This window comes from Vigna unguiculata, chromosome 2 (assembly GCF_004118075.2).
Source record: "Vigna unguiculata cultivar IT97K-499-35 chromosome 2, ASM411807v1, whole genome shotgun sequence".
Lineage (NCBI taxonomy): Eukaryota > Viridiplantae > Streptophyta > Magnoliopsida > Fabales > Fabaceae > Vigna > Vigna unguiculata.
In genome coordinates, this window is record NC_040280.1 from 10,102,670 (window position 1) to 10,116,941 (window position 14,272).

Consider the following 14,272-nt stretch of genomic DNA (forward strand, 5'->3'; position numbering starts at 1 on the left):
TGAAAGGACTTGAGTTTGAGTCTTATGTATGCCAATTACATGTTAGTTTAATTGTCTATTATTTTGATAATATACGTGATCATGATGAGTGACAATATAATCCTGGATTTATAGTAATTATCACAAAACATGAATTGGTTGAATTGGTTGTGCACTTGCATTGATATTGGAGGGTTATGGGTTTGAACCTTGGCTTACGTGAAATAAGTTCCTTTTTGGCCAAATTTCTTTTTGGCATGACTGTGAAAGAGCATAAACCCTAGTCGTTTCCAGATGGAAAGGCTGGAAAAACCATTTAGTAATGGCTCTGTATGTCAATTAAAGTTATGTTTCTCGATTTGTTAATCGTCCGATTTAGCTGAAATTTTGACAAGTGATCTATAACATGTTGTTCTTTACTTTGAACGGTGGAGATTTGCATTAGAGGTCTGTAGCTAGAGATATATGTTACTCATGATTGTTGGTTTGAATTCCCTAAGAGTATGCTTAGTAATGGATGCTTAAATATGCTTAAGTGCTGGTATGGCCTTGATCGGTGAATGTATATATATATATATATATATATATATATATATATATATATATATATATATATATATATATGTGTGTGTGTGTGTGTGTGTGTGTGTGTGTGTGTGTGTGTGTGTGTGTGATTGTTGAGTATGTTTTGGTAATACTTGCCTAGCCATGTTGAATATATAAATCTATATACGTTAGCTTGAATATATGATATTGTAAGTGTGTGAAAAAGCCCACTATTGATGATATCACTATGACCGAGTATTGCATGATCATGATGGGTTTTGGGCAAGTATTGGAACATTATAATCATGCTTTAAATCTAATGGGATTGTGGGGGCCATGTAGAATAAGTATATAGCTTTGATTGTGTCAGATGTGGTGTATGAGTTGTGTAATTGTGCAATTGTATCAATTCGAATATATGTGAGTTAAATGACTAAGTGTTGATGTTAATCTTACTTTGACATAAGGAATTGGTAATAAAGGGGTTCCTGTAGTTACTGATTGAGGTAAGACTTATGCTTTGTATGAATATATAAGTTATTGATGTTAATCATATTATTTCATAATTTCATATGAGCATGGTTTACTCTCGCTCTCAAATTGAATGTTGGCATTGATTTAATATGTGAGTATATATGAATTATAAAAGAGAGGAATGCATGCTTATACTTGAAAGATGCATATGTATTGTGATGTTGTAATTTGGAGTATATGAATGTGTATGTTGATTTCTGGATGTTTGAGAATTGAATGGTTGAATGCTAAGAACTAAATTAAAGTACCTAAAACTAGTAGTGTCACATTACCGGTCTAGCACTTGGCGGTGCAAAGTGGACCGGTAGGCGATAGTAGGAAATAGGGAAATCTTGTGTATTGCGGTGCCCGGTGTAGCCTAAGCACGCTAGGTGATTGATGAAGGATTATCTTGTTCCTTTTTAATATTATTGAATATGGTGTGAGTTGATTAAGAAAGCTAAGCGAAATCCCCACTGGACATTAAGATAGCAAGCTATCTAGATGTGAAGGTTCCTTTCACAAAGCTCGAGAGAAGAAGATGATGGATTGATTCAAAACAAAAAGGAAATGGAAAGCACATAAACCATAGAAAACCAAGAACAATTAAAGGAAGAAGAAAACATAAAATGGAAAGGAAAGAAATGGTAAAAATGTGAGAAGCACGCCACTACAAGGCTAGGCTAGAAGCCATGGCAACCTTGAAGATGAGTGGATGTGTGCCGCCACTTGCTATGCAAGATAAGGCTTAAAAGTATTCACTCCCAAGGGAGGAAACTCTAACAAATGGTTGAGACACAAGAGTGTTTTTACTTCAAAATGTTCAACCCTTTTACATGTCTAGGAGCACCCCTTATATAGAAGATTTTAGGGGCCTCTAAGCAAATAAAAGATACCTAAGGATGTCTCTACAAAAACCTAACCTTAGCTTCTAGAAACTAGGTCAAATAAGGTTAGAAAAATGAGAGACAAAAGAGCTAACTATGGTGTGTGCAAGGCTAATTTCGTTCTAGCACAAAAGGAGACAAAGAATGTGTCTCATATGTCTCCAAAAAGTGGCCAAAGTGTGCTAAAAACAAAGGAGACCAAAGGTACATAGGTACACTTGTTTTATGCCTTTTACTTTATGCTTTATGCCTTTGCTTTACTCTCTCATCCACATCATTTATGCTCCCCAATCACCATGCGCCACCTAGCATTGCTTTCTTACTCCTAATTAACCTACAAAGCAAATAAACATAGATTAGCATGTTGGCTTAAGTCAAGTCAACTATAGTCAACAAGTCAAACCTAGTCAAAGGTCAACAAGTCAACTAAAGTTGATTCAACTAAGTCAACTTAGGGAATCAAAAATAACAAACACAAATGAAAGGGATGAAGGATTAGTGAACTTCCTTTCTAAACATGCTTAGTCTTCTTAAGCATGTGCCTTCATCCTTGGTTGGGGTCAATCCTTCATCATCCTCCCCTTCTTGGAGAGAATTTGACCACAAATTCTTGAAGCCTTTGTGGATGGAACTTGACTTGATTTGGGGGAGGATTTGCGCCTCCCTTTTATGAGCTTTTGTTCCATCCTTTGTAAGGGTATTACCCCTAGCTTTGGTTAGGCCATCTTTATTTTCTAGACTACTCTTCCTCTCTTGCTTATACTTTGGGCCTTCCTTTTTGGCTTCGGAAGAGAAGGAAGAGTGATGCACATCTTGCTTTGGAAGAATTTTTTTGTAGGCAAGTAAAACCTTGGTGAAAGCTTGCCCCTTTTCTTTTTCTTCTTTATCTTTTCTTATTATATTTCTATCCTTATTAACTTCTTGAGGTGATAGAGGTAGTAAAGTTGTCTTTTTCCCATTTTTGAAGAAAATGTATTGGTTGGTATAGCCATCATGTAAAGTTTGTTTATCAAATTGCCATGGCCTACCTAGTAAGATATGTGTGACTTCCATGGGAACAACATCACATAGCACCTCATCTTTGTAGCTTCCTATAGAGAAGTTAACTAGGACTTGTTTATTAACATCTATTTCTCCCTCTTTACTTATCCAAGCAAGCTTGTAGGGCTTAGCATGAGGAATGGTCTCTAAGCTAAGCTTTTCCACCAACCTTGTGCTAGCTACATTGGTACTACTTCCTCCATCAATAATTAGAGAGCAAACCCATTTGTTAATTTTGCACCTAGATTGAAAAATGTTTTCTCTTTGAGTTGGCTCAAGCTCACTTTGATCTTGACCTATCATGCGCCTTAATAACATAGGGTCTTTCTAAAAAATTTTAGTTTTACTAGAGGAAGAAGATTCTTTTGAAAGAGAATGGGGAGATGAGTGTTCACTTTCAACATCATTACTCTTCTTTAAGATCATGGTCCTTTTGGTTGGGCAATTTAAAGCAATGTGATTATAACCCAAACATTTAAAACATTTAATGGAACTTGATCTTTGAGAAGTGGAATGGTGAATGTGATCACTTGGTGACTTACTTTTACTTGGTGGTTCTTGATGAGAGTTAGAAGGGAACTTATCATGTTTCTTTTTATCCTTTCCCTTCCATGAGTGACTAAAGTAGTGGTTGGGTGAGTAACTCTTCCTTGCCCTTCTTTTTCTTTTGAATTGAATTTCAATCCCAAGGGCAAGTGTGAAAACATTTTCAAGAGTGGAGTACTCATACAACTCTACTTAGTCTTGTATGTCTCTCCTAAGACCACTCACAAATCTTTTTATTTTCTCTTTGTTAGTCTCTTTTATTTCAACCCTACGCGTTTGAGACTCTAATTCTTTAAAGTACTCACTCACACTCATAGAACCTTGGTGAAGCCTTTGGAGCTTCAAAAGAAGTTCCTTCCTATAGGAGGGAGGAACAAATCTAGCGCGCATAAGAGTTTTAATGTCCATCTAAGAAGCCGCGGGTGGCCCTTGGTCATAATTCTTACAAACTTTATGCCACCAAGTATTGGCATACTCCAAAAATCCTAAAACTACTAGATCAACTTGTGTTTGATCCTTTACATGATTTTCATTGAAAATTTGATCAACTTTAGCTTCCCAATCAAGGAAGACTTTGGGATCACTTCCTCCATAGAACTTAGAAATCTTTGGAGTTTGCTTCTCTTGTGATGGGTTGCGCCTAGAATGCCCTCTTTTCCTAGCCTCTCTTTCTTGCTCTTTAGCTTCAAGCCTTTGAATGTGCTCTTGGATTCTTAGGTCACTTTGCTCCTTGTCTTTTCTTAATTGTTCAAAGGCCTCCTTCCTAGACAACTCCAAATCTCGAAGCAATCTCATCAATGTATTATTTTTGTTTGGTGTAGGTGCATTTGATGAACTTGCCATGATTCCTACAATAAAAACACTCAAATCCGAGACAAAATAAATGGATTAGAGGTTAGACAACATGAAAACCGAGACCATATCCAACCCAAAATGTAACCCGTGTTTAGATCACTCTCCCAAAGTAACAAGGCAAGGCTAGCACTCAAAATCCACCAAAGGAGTGAAGCAAACACTTTTAAAAACTTGTTCAAAACCTTTCAAATGCAAGACAAGTGATTCGGCCACAACATCCCAAGAGTTTCAAGAAAAGAAAACTACTAAGACAAAACAAAGAACACCTAGTGACAAGCAAGAAAAGCACAAAAACAAGGAAAGCTAAACTCTAAAGAAGAAAAGTTTGAGACAAAACTTTTAACAAGACTAAAACAAGAAAAGCACATTTTAAAGACTCTATGGAAAGCACTTGACAAGCATCTTCAAGTCTTAAATCATGCATACACCAAGAAAGATCATAACCAAGTTAAAACATGGAACTAATTTGCCAATATCACCCACTTCTCAAGCATGAAACTTGTAGCATAACACTTAGTGAAAAACACACTTTTAGTTCACTAATGAGCAAGATTGCTCTCGGTTTTTAGACAATATTGGTGCAAATTTTCTTCTTTCCACAACTAGTTTCATAAAATGGTGAGAAAGAGTTTTAGGTGGCTTGGACACTTAGTTCCTCAAGTTTTAGGCCAAAATCAATTTCATGGAGCATACATCAAGCAAGACAAAGTGAATGAAAGATTCAAATACTTGGAAAAACAAGAATAAGAAAACTTCAAGTTAACATATGACTCAAGCAAAAGTTAGGCACATTTAAAGACTCAACATGACATACACAAGACACAAACATGTAGCTATCATGCATTTAAACTCATGGATTTAAGGCTCAAAGAGTAAGCATCAAAAGACATGTTATTCAACCACATTTAGGAGTAAGAAGAGTAACAAAAACAGTAGCCAAAACTGCCCAACATAACCTGAAAAACATTGATTCGCGGTGATCTCGGCAGCTCTGACCTTTGCTCACTATTTCAATCATAACTCTCTCTACAGAACTCCAAATGCATTGGTTCTTTTTTTGTTAAAAACTAGACTCACAGAGCGTTCTTTTGACATCAAAAACGTAATTTTTGGACCACTGAGCAGGTGCAGTTTAATCTTTTAAAATCGTGAACAGTTTCTGCCAAAATTGTTTTTATGTGGACCATTCAAAGATAGCTACACAAGACAAGGTTAGAACATGAAAAACACCATATTCAAGGACAACCAAAGCTCTGATACCAAATGATGAAGGATTATCTTGTTCCTTTTTAATATTATTGAATATGGTGTGAGTTGATTAAGAAAGCTAAGCGAAATCCCCACTGGACATTAAGATAGCAAGCTATCTAGATGTGAAGGTTCCTTTCACAAAGCTCAAGAGAAGAAGATGATGGATTGATTCAAAACAAAAAGGAAATGGAAAGCACATAAACCATAGAAAACCAAGAACAATTAAAGGTAGAAGAAAACATAAAATGGAAAGGAAAGAAATGGTAAAAATGTGAGAAGCACGCCACTACAAGGCTAGGCTAGAAGCCATGGCAACCTTGAAGATGAGTGGATGTGTGCCGCCACTTGCTATGCAAGATAAGGCTTAAAAGTATTCACTCCCAAGGGAGGAAACTCTAACAAATGGTTGAGACACAAGAGTGTTTTTACTTCAAAATGTTCAACCCTTTTACATGTCTAGGAGCACCCCTTATATAGAAGATTTTAGGGGCCTCTAAGCAAATAAAAGATACCTAAGGATGTCTCTACAAAAACCTAACCTTAGCTTCTAGAAACTAGGTCAAATAAGGTTAGAAAAATGAGAGACAAAAGAGCTAACTATGGTGTGTGCAAGGCTAATTTCGTTCTAGCACAAAAGGAGACAAAGAATGTGTCTCATATGTCTCCAAAAAGTGGCCAAAGTGTGCTAAAAACAAAGGAGACCAAAGGTACATAGGTACACTTGTTTTATGCCTTTTACTTTATGCTTTATGCCTTTGCTTTACTCTCTCATCCACATCATTTATGCTCCCCAATCACCATGCGCCACCTAGCATTGCTTTCTTACTCCTAATTAACCTACAAAGCAAATAAACATAGATTAGCATGTTGGCTTAAGTCAAGTCAACTATAGTCAACAAGTCAAACCTAGTCAAAGGTCAACAAGTCAACTAAAGTTGATTCAACTAAGTCAACTTAGGGAATCAAAAATAACAAACACAAATGAAAGGGATGAAGGATTAGTGAACTTCCTTTCTAAACATGCTTAGTCTTCTTAAGCATGTGCCTTCATCCTTGGTTGGGGTCAATCCTTCATCAATGATGGTGTAGTGGCAGGGTGTGTTTGTGATACGTTTTGCATGGCTTGTTATGTTGGTTCTTGTCTAGGATATGCTTGATATTTTCATGAGCGGGTAGGTTCATGACTAGTGATAAACACGTGATAATATGAGCGCGGAGGTTCATATTATGATGCTCTCATGTGAGGATACAAGTGGGGAGGTTCATATGTTTTGTGCTCACACTTGATGGTTGCTACGAGCGGTAAGGTCCGTAGTTGTTGGATCACGTGTGTTGGACTACAGGCGGGAGGTCCGTAAAGTTGGAATACAAGCGGGGAGGTTCGTAGAGTTGGACCACGAGCGAGCAGGTTCATGGAAGCATTGGAATCCCTAAAACCAGCTTGAGTATGTACCTTGTATAGTGTAGTGTGCTTTTCTTAATTTTGTTTTGATGTTATGATGTGAGACTTGGACTAGGAGATGTGGATTGTGTCATTAGCGGGTAGGTTCATGGCTGGTGGTGAACACGTGATGATATGAGCGGGGAGGTTCATATCCTGATGCTCTCGTGTGGGGATACGAGCAGGAAGGTTCATATGTTCTGTGCTCACACTTGAGAGCTGCTCTGAGCGAGAAGGTTCGTAGTTGGTGGATCACGTGCTGGGCTATGGGTGGGGAGTTCCATAGAGTTGGACTACGAGTGGGGAGGTTCGTAGAGGCAAGACCACGAGTGGGCAGGTTCATGGAAGCATTATATATTCTAAGTCCATGGTCAATTATTTGTGTGTTTGGCGATGATCGTGTGACTTGTCACATGGGAGCAGATGACGTTCCAAGTGATGTTGGTGAGGCATAGAGTCAAAGATGGGCTAGCGTGGGAAAGCTTTTTATGGAAGTTTACTATCATTTTATTTTTAGATTTTTGTAAACCGTATTTTTACTAGAATATGAACTAGTATGAATTATTGGAACAATGTGGTTTAATTGGATGAGTTTAATAAAAGTTTTTAATTTCCCACATTTTGGGAAAGACATTTAAATAAATGTTACTTTATTATTTCTTTTATTTTATATTATTTAAAATTAGTAATATCCGACCGGGATGTTACATTGCATGATTTTGAAGAGTTGCATAATGAAGCAAACAAGATTTCTGCATTAAACAATTGATTGAAAGGTTTAAACAATTGGTTAGAAAATAGATTTAGTCAACTGGAAAAAGAAATAGTTGATTTAATAATTGAATTCCAACATTTGGAAATGATTTATAGTAATTTGATCGATTGTTTTAGAAATCAGTCGGCTGAAAAACCCTGTGAAAACTACAGAGTTTTAAAAATTCAAGTGAAATACCTTTTGAAAACCTGTGCTAAGTTCACAATAGGGGAGCAAACTTAGAAGTTGTTCGTGGTTCTCAAAACTATGTGTTTGGAAAAGATGGACTTGGTTACAATCCTCCTTTCCAAAAGAAAACCAAGAAGTTCTCTAGTTTCTTTTCAAAAAGTAAGCCAAATGATATGTCATTCATTTCTGGCAACTATTATATGCAAAAAGGTCATGTTATTAAGAATTGCCATGCTAGAAAATATGATGTTCCTAAAGGGGTTATGAAATTGATCCCAAAAGGATCTAGAAAGGTATAACCATGATGGACCCAACCTATCAAAGGGTACCAAGTAATCCAAATTTGTTTTGCATGTCATAAAAGGTGATAAGAAAGATTTGTGGTACCTTGATAGTGGTTGTTCGAGGCATATGATAGGTGATAAGACCAAGTTTGCAAAGTTGGAGTTGAAGGAGGAAGGGTTTGTAACCTATGGAGACAACAACAAAGAAAGAATCCTTGGAAATGGAGTCATAGGCAATGGATCCTCTTTCAACATAAAAAATGTGATGTTGGTAGAAGGGTTGAAACACAATTTGATAAGTATAAGTCAACTATGTCACAAAGGCTTTAAAGTCATGTTTGAACCAAATAATTGCCTTATATATGATGCATTTGGTAGCTTTGTTTTGATAGAAAAAAGAGTCAACAATATATACCTACTTGATCTGCATCATGCATCATTTAGCATCCATTGTTTGCTTACAAAAGAGGATGATACTTGGCTATGGCAAAGGGGACTTTGTCACATACACATGCAACATTTCAATCGGCGAAATAGAAAATAGTTGGTTGAAGGACTACCAAAACTAAAATTTGAGAAGATAGAGTGTGTGAAGCATGTCAAAAAAGAAAACGGACCAAGGTCTCTTTTAAACAAAAAAATGTTGTTTCAACTGAAAGACCTTTAGAGTTGCTTCACATGGATTTATTTTGTCCATCTCGAACTATGAGTCTTAGTGGTAATCTTTGTGCATTGGTCATAGTTGATGATTTTTCTAGGTACACATGGACTTTGTTCTTAGTTTCCAAAAATGACACTTTTCATGCCTTTAAAAGACTTGCCAAGATGGTTGAAAATGAAAAGAGTTCTAAGATAATGTCTATTTGAAGTGACCATGGTTGGGAATTTCAAAATGAAATATTTGAGCACTTTTGTGAAATGGCATTAAACATAATTTTTCTACACTAAGAACCCCACAACAAAATGGTGTTGTTGAAAGGAAAAACATGCCAGTTGAGGAACGTCTTAAACAATGACAAAGAAAGTCTTGGCAAATTTGATGCAAAAGCGGAGGAAGGTGTTTTTCTAGGCTATGCTATACAAAGCCATGAATATAAAGTCTATAACAAGAAATTAATGATTGTTGAAGAGACCATGCATGTTGTATTTGATGAAACTAACCCAAAGTTGCAAGATCAAGTGTCAAAAAATGCAGATGAAGAAGATCTACTACAGGAACATATTCATGTTACAGAAAAGCCCTTTGTTGTACGAAATCAATCAGCTGAAAAGGAAAATTAGTCGACTGAAAAAGTTGCAGACAACAACTTGCCTAACGATTGGATTCAGCCTAGAGGTTTATCAAAGGACAACATTATAGGTGATATCAATCAGGGAGTATCTACTAGACGTAGACTGGTATTTTGTGAACATGTTGCTTTTGTATCTCAAATTGAACCTAAAAATGTGAATGATACTTTGAATGATAGTAATTGGTTTATTGCTATACAAGATGAACTCAATCAATTCACAAGAAATGATGTGTTGTTTCTAGTTCCTAAGACTGATGATATGAATATAATTGGAACTAAATGGGTTTTTAGAAACAAAATGGATGAAAATGGTAACATAGTAAGAAACAAAGCTAGACTAATTGCTAAAGGGTATAATCAAGAAAAAGGTATTGATTTTGATGAAACATATACACTTGTAGCTAGGCTAGAAGCTGTGAGATTACTCTTAGCATATGCTTGCATGTGTAACTTTAAATTGCATCAAATGGATGTGAAAAGTGCATTCTTGAATGGTTTTCTAAATGAAGATGTGTATGTATCACAACCTCCTGGCTTTGAGGATCATCTCTATCATAACCATGTTTTCAAACTAAAAAAGGCCTTATATGGTTTGAAACAAGCACAATGACAATGTTATGAAAGGCTAAGCAACTTTATTTTATCAAAAGGTTATGCTAGAGGTGCAGTGGATAAAACACTCTTCATTAGAAAACATTAAAGTGATGTTATACTTGTTCAAATGTATGTTGATGATATCATCTTTGGTTCAAATAACAACACATTGTGTGAAAAGTTTGTTACAACTATGCAGGAAGAATTTGAGATGTCCATGATGGGTGAGCTTACCTACTTTATAGGGTTGCAAGTCAAGCAACTCAAGCATGGAACATTTTTAAGACAGTCAAAATATTGTTTTGACTTGTTGAAAAAATCCAAAATGGAGGATTGCAAGGAAGTTGTCACTCCAATTGCTTCAAAAAAATTCTTTATGGATGTAGATGAGGTTGGCCAACCAGTGGATTCAACCAAATATAGAGGGTTGATTGGGACTTTACTCTATCTTACAACAAGTAGGCTAGATATCCAGTTTGGTGTATGCTTAAGTGTCAGGTTCCAAGAAAATCCAAAGGAGTTGCACCTAAAAGTTGCAAAAAGGATTTTAAAGTACCTAAAAGGAGTAACCAATGTTGGTTTATGGTATCCTTGTGATTCTAACATAACTCTTAGTGATTTTTCTGATTCTAACTATGCAGGGTGCAAATTGGATAGGAAAAGCACAAATGGCACTTGCCATCTACTTGGCTGAAGTTTAATCTCATGGAATAGCAAAAAGTAAGCTTGTGTGGCACTCTTCACAACTGAAGTTGAATATATAGTTGTTGGACATGGTTGTGCACAAATCATATGGTTGCAACATAAGCTGTTTGACTATGGTGTAAAGCTAAGTAAGGTACCCTTGTATTGTGATAATACTAGTGCCATCAACTTAACCAGGAATCCAATACAACATTCTAAAACCAAGCATATAGAGATTAGGCATCATTTCATTTGTGATCGTGTTCAAAAGGAAGATTGTGAAATTCAATTTGTTAAAACTGAAAATCAATTGGCTGATTTGTTTACAAAACCATTAACTAGAGATAGGTTTAGCAAGCTAAGAACTGGACTAGTAATATTAGACATGAAGAATATATTCTTATGTGTTTTTGGCATGTTAATCTTATGTATTCAGGCACTGATTTCATTAAAATTAGCTAATCTATGCATAAAATGAAAAACTATCATATTTAGCCTGTTGATTTTTCATTTTAGTTTGTTGATTTCACTTAAATCTGCCTCCTTCTGCAAAAATACTAATCTGTCATATCTTTCAGTCTGTTAATTTTGTAAATTAGTGTGTTAATTTCACTTAAGTTGCAATTGTATGGATAAAATCTTATCTGTTATGAATTTAAATCTACTATTTTCACAATTCAATATGTTAATTTCATTAAAACTGAATCTGGAAATATAAAGTTCAATTTCACGATTTTCAATCGATTGATTTTTTAAATCAATCTATTGATTGCACTTAACCAGATCTTATTTTTAGTCTTTTTATCATTGATGTTGTTTTAATCGACTGAATTATAAATTTAACCTGTTGATTTTTCTTAAACTGCACATTTATTGATGAATTTAATTGCAAAGCTGACCCAATCAAAGAAAGCATCTTTTTGTCAGGTACTATCTCCTCTTAACAGTTATTTCATCGGCCATGTGTTGCTTTTTCTGATTTGTTTGACCAAAAAGCATGTGTAGTGTGTAATTCCAATGTACATGCAACTCACATGATCTGAACTGATTGATTCACTCATAAAAACTCATTTGAAAGATCATGAATGTGTGAGATACTGTAATCAGTGGCATTAATCTAGCTTGGGTAACCTAAAACGAATTAATTTGATAAATCTGTAACATTTAATCGAATGTTTCTAAAAATCATCCTATTCAATTATAAATATTGCACTTGAATTGTTACGTTTGCATCATATATCTCTTAGAAACAGCCATACCCACACTCATGATGCCTCGTCGTCAACAAAGAGCCACCCAATCTAATGATGAACACTTCACTCCTCCTACCCCAAGGTCTCCAAACCAAGAACATCATGGGAGAATTTAGGCATGGTTCGAAGATCATAAGGACAACATCCAAGTGTTCCTCATTGAGATGAACAAGAAGCAAATCAGCATTCCTAAGGTGCTAAGGTTTTCGTGGCTGAGGACTAAAGGCTTTGAGAACCTATTTCAACAACTCAAGCATCAAAGGTTGAAGTCTTTCCTTGAACTTTCAGGGAAAATTTATCGAGACTTGGTGAAGGTGTTTTTCACCAACTTGGAGTTCAAAAATGATGTGTTGTTGTCAAGTATCAAAGGTGTCCGCATGGAGATCAACAAGAAAGCTTGGAAAGATATGGGTGGACTCAAACCAAGGGGTGTGCAAGTGAGAAAAGGTGAAACTAGGTCTGTCCAGGAATTCAACAAGGTCCAATACTATGGCCAATGCTTGAGGAATCCTGTTGTTGAGTGCTTTCTTTCATAATTGATTGTCTTGTGAATTCAAAAGATTAACTCATGTGTGAAAAATAGAACCTTTCTGTTTGTATATACATGATAATTTGATCTCTAGAGTATTGATTTGTCTCCAGTGATGTTCATTCCTTTGATCCAGTGTTGATGTGAAATAAAATACCTCAGATTAAGTTTTGAAATTGTTTGATTTTGCCCAGGAGTGCAAAAGGATAAGTGTGTGGGTATGATGAGTGCGTATTTTTGCCCTCATTTAATGTTTAATTCTGGGTATTTAATTGAATTTGTGTGCTTAAAGATTGATTTAATTGATAATTCTGATAATTAGGTTGTTTGAGCTTGTGTGATAAAAATGTCTTAAAAAGTGATTTTTAGCTGCATAAGTTATTTTTGGATATTTTAACGTTTGTTCATGCAGCTGAAGTTAAGTTTTAAGCTCATTTAGAGGTGTGGAAATAAATTGATTAAAGCTTCATGACACCTTAAAGATAAATCAAAGAATAAGAAATTATCAAAAGCACAAAAATTCAGGCCAAGCATTGCATGAAGACGACAAGAAAAACTTGGAAAAGTGAAGAAGTTTGGCTAAACCAAGAAGAAAGGAACAAAAAAATTGAACCTTGCGATTTTCTTTATCTTTATGATAGAAGATAATTTGGGAAAATATATCTTTAGATATTTTATTTGATATATTTAAATAATTATCTTATTTAATTATATCATAGAATATTAAAAGATAATAACTACCAAATCTGTTTAAATATGACAAGATCTTCTTGAATCTTTTTAGTTACACAACAAACAAATATATCTTGAAGATATTGGATTATTTAGAAGATAATTTAAGGAGATTGCAAAGGGTTGATTTGGAAAATTAATACAAATACTAATTGGTGATAATTTATCATATATCTTTAATTAATTAATTAATTTAATTATATTAGATATTGATATTATCAACCAATTATATTTGTCAAACAGTCTATATCTCTCCAAATATTTTTAAATATTTATCTTTATCTTTATTTTAAAAGATATTTGAGAGATTTTAGCAACAAAAAAGCCCAGTCCAATTCCTATATAAAGAGACCAAGGGAAAAGCAGAAAAAAAATAAGCTCGGCACGTCAGAATTTAGGAACCCTTAGGGGGGCCTAATTTCTTTCTCTCTCTTTTCTTCTCTCTATTCTTCTTTTATCTTTATTTTGCATTCATGGAGTTCTAAACTTCTTGGGTTCATTCTATTGTAATTTCATTATGGATTCTGAGGTTAGAATGAATTAATTTCTTTGTTCTTTTTATTACTGTTGAGGTTTTAATTTATCTATGTCTTTTATCTTTGAATCACATAAAAAGTAATGATTTTAAATCTATATGCATATTGATCATACGAGTCAAGGGTTTTTAAATTTAATTGAGACTTTACTTTGATTTTATTTAGAAACTTTCATATGATTAAATGAGTTTTCACCAATAATTGAGACTTTACTTTGGTTAAAGGTATTTACTCTAATGAAAATTAATCGAGACTTTACTTTGATTAATTAAGCTTTTTATTTGGTGAGGAGATAAAAGAATAGACATGATTAGGCATAGTAAAATTTAATTGAGACTGTACTTTGATTGAATTTACTATGGATAA